This window comes from Lacerta agilis, chromosome 17, assembly GCF_009819535.1.
Source record: "Lacerta agilis isolate rLacAgi1 chromosome 17, rLacAgi1.pri, whole genome shotgun sequence".
Lineage (NCBI taxonomy): Eukaryota > Metazoa > Chordata > Lepidosauria > Squamata > Lacertidae > Lacerta > Lacerta agilis.
Window position 1 is genome coordinate 16,554,721 of NC_046328.1, and position 6,772 is coordinate 16,561,492.

Sequence of the window (6,772 nt, forward strand, 5' to 3'; positions counted from 1 at the left end):
GTACAGTGAAGGCACCTCCCCAGGGTCAATAGGCAGGGAGTTCCAAAGTGTAGGTTTTGCAATGCTAAAAAAACAAACCCATTTCTTACACATGTGGAGCAGGTACTTCCACCCCCAACGCAACTCAAATAAACAGATTGAAGCATATACTAGGGTAAAGTGATCCCGCAGGTAAACTAGTCCCAATCTGTTAAGGACTTTATATATACTAATAGTAACCTCTTGAACTTGGCTGGCCCAAGAGCCCTGCTTGGGGGTGGGCTGGGAGGCATAAGAGGAGCGAAGAGCGAATCCTCTTTGCATGGATTCTGAGCAAACACCACTGCTGACCCAACATGCACGCAAGCACACACCTTTCTGAATGCCTTGTTTGCAAACGGGGGCCCTGAGCATGCGCCCTCCTCAAGGAGAGAAGCCAGCCAGGCTGCAGCCAGGCAGGACGTCCCTGACCAACCACAAGTGACATGGCAGCATGAGGGACCTTTGTGATGCCTCAGGCGATGGCAGCCGCACGGGAGCCATGTCACAGCCCCGCACCTGGACTCTGGACCCGTTGCTGCCACTTCTGCCTCGGGGGCTTCACACCAGCCGAGCGGCAAAGCTCTAATCGCAAGCACTCTGGCGATAAGGGCTCAGGGGAGATAAGGGCCCAGGTTCAATGCCCAGCATCTCCAAGTAGAGCTAGGAATTTCCTTTCTCTGAGCTGCTGCTAGTCAGAGTAGGCAACACTGGGCCAGACGGACCAGTAGTCTGATTCAGTATAGAAAAAAGGGCACAGCTCAGCTCTGCATGCAGAAGGTCTCAGGTTCGACTCCCAGCATCTCTAGGGAGGGCTGGGAAATGATGGAGAGCTGCTGCCAGCCAGTGTAGACAATACTGAGCTAGATGGGCCAATGGTTCGGCTCAGTATAAGGCAGCTTCCTATTGTCCGGGGGGGGGGGGGGGCTGAGCACAGGGGCCGAAACTGCTTCCTGTGAATGGTAAACGGTTCATTTTCTTACAGCCTCTGTAAACAGGACAATTAGTGTTCATCAGTGCTCAGACAGAATCATAGAATCAAAGAATTGCAGAGCTGGAAGGGAACCTGAGGATCATCAGGTCCAACCCCTTGCAACGCAGGAATATGCAGCTGTCTCGAACCTGCAACCTTGGTATCATTAGCACCAGGCTCTAACCAACTGAGCTGTCCAGGCTGACCTAGGGGGAGATAGATAAATAGATGATAGATAGATAGATAGATAGATAGATAGATAGATAGATAGATAGATAGATAGATAGATAGACAGACAGATAGATATTTCTATACCAGCCTTCATCCAAAGATCACAGGATGGTTTACAATATAAAAACACAACAACACATACAACAATAACAAAGAAGAACAGCACCCCACCCACACCCCAGTTTAAAAGGCCATAGATTGCTTAATAGTGGGAGAAAAGAAATGTTTTCTCCTGGTGCCTAAAGATATGTACTGAAGATGCCAGGCAGGCCTCCCTGGGGAGCGCATTCCTTGAATGGGGAGCCACTGCAGAAAAGGCCCGTTCTTGTGCTGCCACCCCCTGGACATCTCGTGGAAGAGGCTCACAAAGAAGGGCCTCAAATGATGACCTCAGGGTCCGGGTCGGTTCCTATGGGGAGAGGCGGCCCTTGAGGTATTGCCATCCTGAGCTGTTTACGGAATTACAAGGAGCAAAACCCACCAGCAACTTGCCTCCTGTGGGCAACAGGCCTCATGCAAGAGAGACCTCCTGTATATCCACCAAGCACAACATTCAGGGTTGGCGCCAATGATCGGGACGGTCAGGGAGGTGCTGAGGCCCCACACTGCCACGGGGGGGGGAGGGGGGCATAAGAAACAACTCTGGAGAGAATAAGTTGCATTTCTTTCCCAGCTGGGCTTCTCAAGTGCCATCGCAATCATGCCAGGGAGAGGTGTGGGCATTCAGGTGGGCACTCCAACTGAAGAGGGATGCCTATCCCAGCAGGCGATGCTTTGCATGGTTCTTGGCTCCTTGCGGGGGGGGGGAGAGAGAAAACTGGGAGGAGTCCTATGGGGCTGCCTGCCACCACCCTCTTTGTAGACCTGCAGCCCCATAGGATGGGGCCGTGTGGCGCCACTCTGGGGTGAAAGAGAGGTTCCGTGCCGCCCCGCCTCAGCCTGAAGGGCGATTAAAGCAGAGTCTGCCTGCGATTTCGTTATAAAACCATCCCCACCCACACCTCCTGTGGTTGCTTCCTGGTGCCTAGCGATGGATTTGGCAGAGCTCTCCTTAGCTGCCAAGGAAGTTGGGCAGCCTCTCTGTAGGATGAGAGGGGGGTGGGGAAGCCGGCTCTCTGAATGAATCTGCTCCAGAATTAATGAATCCGTTGGCTTGCCTTTTCCCACACTAAGACAAGGCGTCTCCATGCTCGCAGGAGGACCAGGCGGATTCATATCAAGAAAAGGACATAAGGAGAGCCAGTGGCCCATCTAGTCCAGCATCCTGTTCTCACAGGGGCCAACCAGATGCCTGAGGACAACCCTTGAGCAGGACCTGAGCACAAGAGCACTCTCCCCTCTTGTGGTTTCCGCTGTCTGGTATTCAGAAGCATCATTGCCCCCAGACATGAAGGCACAGCATAGCCGTTATGGCCAGTAGCCATCAAAAGCTGCCTCCTCGTCCGTGAATTTTTCCAATCCTCTTTTAAAGCCATCCAAGTTGGCCAGCCATCCCTGCCTCATGTGGGAGTGAGTTGCACAGGTTAACTATGTGTTGTGCAAAGAAGTTATCCCATACCCTCCAACATTTCTCCAATGAAAAGAGAGACATTCCCTCCAAAATGTCTCCAATGAAAATAGCGGAGTCCAGTGCTATTTCTCTAGGAAAAGAGGTACCAGAACTCACCATTAACACCTCCCTTGTTCCCTTATAATGGAGAGTTGATGGAACTGAGTTCTGGTTAGTTCCAGCTGAAAAAAAGTCCTGGGGACATCCTATTCCATACTCTCCAACATTTTCTCTAATGAAAATAAGGATGCCCTATCGCACCCTCCAATGTTTTTCCAATGAAAATAGGGACGTCCTAAGGAAAAGTAGTAATGTATGGAAGTGAGAGCTGGACGATAAAGAAGGCTGATCGCCGAAGAATTGATGCTTTTGAATTATGGTGCTGGAGGAGACTCTTGAGAGTCCCATGGACTGCAAAAAGATCAAACATATCCATCCTTAAAGAAATCAGCCCTGAGTGCTCACTGGAAGGGCTGATCCTGAAGTTGAGGCTCCAATACTTTGGCCACCTCATGAGAAGAGAAGACTCCCTAGAAAAGACCCTGATGTTGGGAAAGATGGAGGGCACAAGGAGAAGGGGATGACAGAGGATGAGATGGTTGGACAGTGTTCTCGAAACGACTGGCATGAGTTTGGCCAAACTGCGAGAGGCAGTGGAGGATAGGGGTGCCTGGCGTGCTCTGGTCCATGGGGTCACGAAGAGTCGGACACGACTGAATGACTGAACAACAACAACAAAGGAAAAGCAGGACATTCCAGTTTCCAAACGGAAACCGGGACAGCTTCTGTAAATCCAGGACTGTCCCTGGAAAAATAGAGACACTTGGAGGGTCTCCCACAACAACTTTACTCCACCCAAACGCTTCCCATAAATTTTGGGTCACAGCTCCCATCAGCTGAGGGCCACATTCCCTCACTGGCAACCTTCCGGGGGCCACGTGCCTGTGGTGGGAGGGGCCAGAGGCAACAGTGAGCAGAGCATTGGATGTGAATCTTAACCTCTAGCTTTGTTCCACCACCAGCCAAACACACACCTTGCCAACCCCTCTTTGTCACTGGAGGGTTAAAGCTTTCCCTTCCCAGGCTAGGCTTGCCACCTTTCAATGCTAAGCAGGTTTCAAGGGGCCAGACCACATGTACAAACCTGGCAGGCGGAAATGTAACAGGTGCAGCTCATTTTCCGGCATGGTCGCCCAGCCGGAGGAAATGAAGATGGCAGAGGATTTCCTTCCTCGTATGCAGGTGTGGCAAGGGCAGGAGCAATCTGTGGCCATTGCAGGTTGGCGTTGGGGAGGGAGAATGCTGCACATATTGAATAGGAAGGCCCTAGGAGATGTCAGGTCGTGGCCAGCCAGTCCATCTTCTCCTCCAGGTAGGTACCAGCTGAAAGGTACAGAGAGAGCGCTATAATCTCCACGCAGGTTAACACCCAAGACTCACCTGAGGCTATCAGCTCCAGCCAGCCAACAGAAGTCACTCGGAGGCTGATATGATTATCAGCGGCTTATCTCCCAAAGCTCCACGTCGACCAGGGATTGAACACAGAGCAACTTTCCCTGAGACGGAAAGAATTGACTTGGGTGCCATAAAAACAAAGGAAGACCCAAGTAAATAAATAAACCCTCTTCCCATGAGGCTGGTGCCCGGAGATTGGTCTGCAGGCAGCACATTTGCCCTGGTGTGTGCACCTCAATTTACCCCTATTTAGGGGGAGGGCTGTGTGGGTCCCGGGTTCAATCCCTGGCATCTCCTCGTGCCTGACCATGGGCGTAGCCAGGATTTATGTTGGGGGTGGGGCACTGGACACCCACCAGTCACCATCTTCTGCCTGGCTCTGTCCAGCAGATTTGGAATGAAATGTCTCAACAACAATGATTTTAAATTACTTTCTTTTGACCCCAAGTGTTGGGGGGGGGGGGGGGTTCTGTCCAAATCTTCATTCATTTGAAAACTGGGGAGGTAAATAATAATAATAATAATAATAATAATAATAATAATATCAGGGAGTACCTTTTAACGAGTATATTTTAACGAGTATATTTTGCAAAATTACAAAGAACACACCTTTTTATCTTTTTTTTTTAAAAAAAAATCTAAACTAAAGCAAGTTTACTTGGATTTGCTGAAAACCTTCCCAGCAGTTCCTTCTCAACTCCCTACTTCTTCCCCCCCAATGCAGTTTTTCTGTACACACTCAGTAAGAACAGCCCCTTGAGATGCTCCCGTCATTGCCGACCTTAGCTAGATTTTTATTCTCCGCAAGGTACTGAATGACCGCTCTATGGTATGAGTGGTACATGGCTGAGCAAGAGAGATGATTGAGGAGAGCCTTTTTGTGGTAGGGTAAAAAACAAAAAAACAAACAACCTCCCCCTCTTTTACCAGATCTGCTTATGTTCAGCTCTTTTAACTACTTTTTGCTATTTCTCATCCAGGTTGCCAACTGTGTCACTTAGAATGCTCCACAACATCACCCACGTGAGCTCAGCGAGCATTTCGATTTCTGATTATTTCTACTTTTACTTAAGCGTTGTTATTTATTTATTTACTTGATTTATGAGGACGGCGGCTGCCCCCACCCCCTGCCCACCTGGCTATGCCCAAAGTGCCTGACATATTACCAGCGCCATTGGACTGGAGATGACGGGCATAAAATCTAGGACCTTCTGCATGAAAAGTGTCCTGCTATGACCTCTCTCTCTCTGCCCCAGTCTTGCCTTAGCTGAGTAGCACCGATCCTTTCCCATCAGATAGGTACAGATCTCTGTTCCACCCAGAACATAAGTCCATGGTGTTCGTTTGGAAAGGCTTCTGAGGTTTTTTCTGCTTGTTATGCTGATGGAGCATCCCCCTGGAGCATGAGAAGGCTTTGGGAAAGGGTTGTGGCTTAGTGTTTCAGCAGAATGTCTCACACTCAATCCCCAGCATCTCCCAGGAGACCAGGAGAGAACCATGCCTGAAATCCTGGGGATCCGCTGCCAGTCAGTGCACATAGCACTGAGCTGGCTGGTATAGCAGTCAGCATAAGGCAGCTTTCTATGTATGTTCCACTGCCACATAGGATTCCCCAGGATCCCCACCCCACCCCCTCTGCTCTGCCTGCCTCCATGCGGTGAGGAGGCTGTGTTCTTTCCCAGGCATCACCATTGGATGATGAGGATGAGTCACAGGTGGCCTGTTCTGTGCCGGAGGAAAGGTGAGAGGCAACCAAATCTGGAGCTCTGGGCTGGGTGGCAGATGGAGGTAGCAGCTGCCTAGGAAAATAGAGATTGTTTCACTTCCCTGGAGACTCTTGACTTCTTAGCAAACTTCGAAGAAAATTTTTAATGTTATTTTTTGAAGAAATAATCCACCACCTCTCCTTGTTAGCACTGATGGAAGGGGAAGTTTTATTGCTGCTGATTTTTTGCAAGAGAAGTTTGCTGTGACAAATAGGCCTTGGATGAGGTTTCGGGTTAGCAAATAATAATAATAATAATAACAGACCCTCCAAGTGTCCCTATTTTCCAGGGACAGTCCTGGATTTACAGAAGCCATCCCAGTTTTTAATTGAATCCCAATTTTCCTTTAAAAAGGCAAAGGACCCCTGACAGTTAAGTCCAGTGGCGAACGACTCTGGGGTTGTGGTGCTCGTCTCGCTTTACTGGCCGAGGGAGCCGATGTTTGTCCGCAGACAGTTTTTCTGGGTCATGTGGCCAGCATGACTAAGCAGCTTCTGGTGAAACCAGAGCAGCGCACGGAAACGCCGTTTACCTTCCCGCCAGAGTGGTACCTATTTATCTACTTGCACTTTGACATGCTTTTGAACTGCTAGGTTGGCAGGAGCTGGGACCGAACAGCGGGAGCTCACCCCGTCGCAGGGATTCAAACTCAGTGGTTCAGACCACAGCGCCACTCGCATCCACTTTTCCTTATGCTGTCCCTATTTTCGTCAGGGAAATGTTGGAGAGTATGGTAGGATGTCCCTATTTTCATTGGAGAGTGTGGAGTTATGTGGCCCC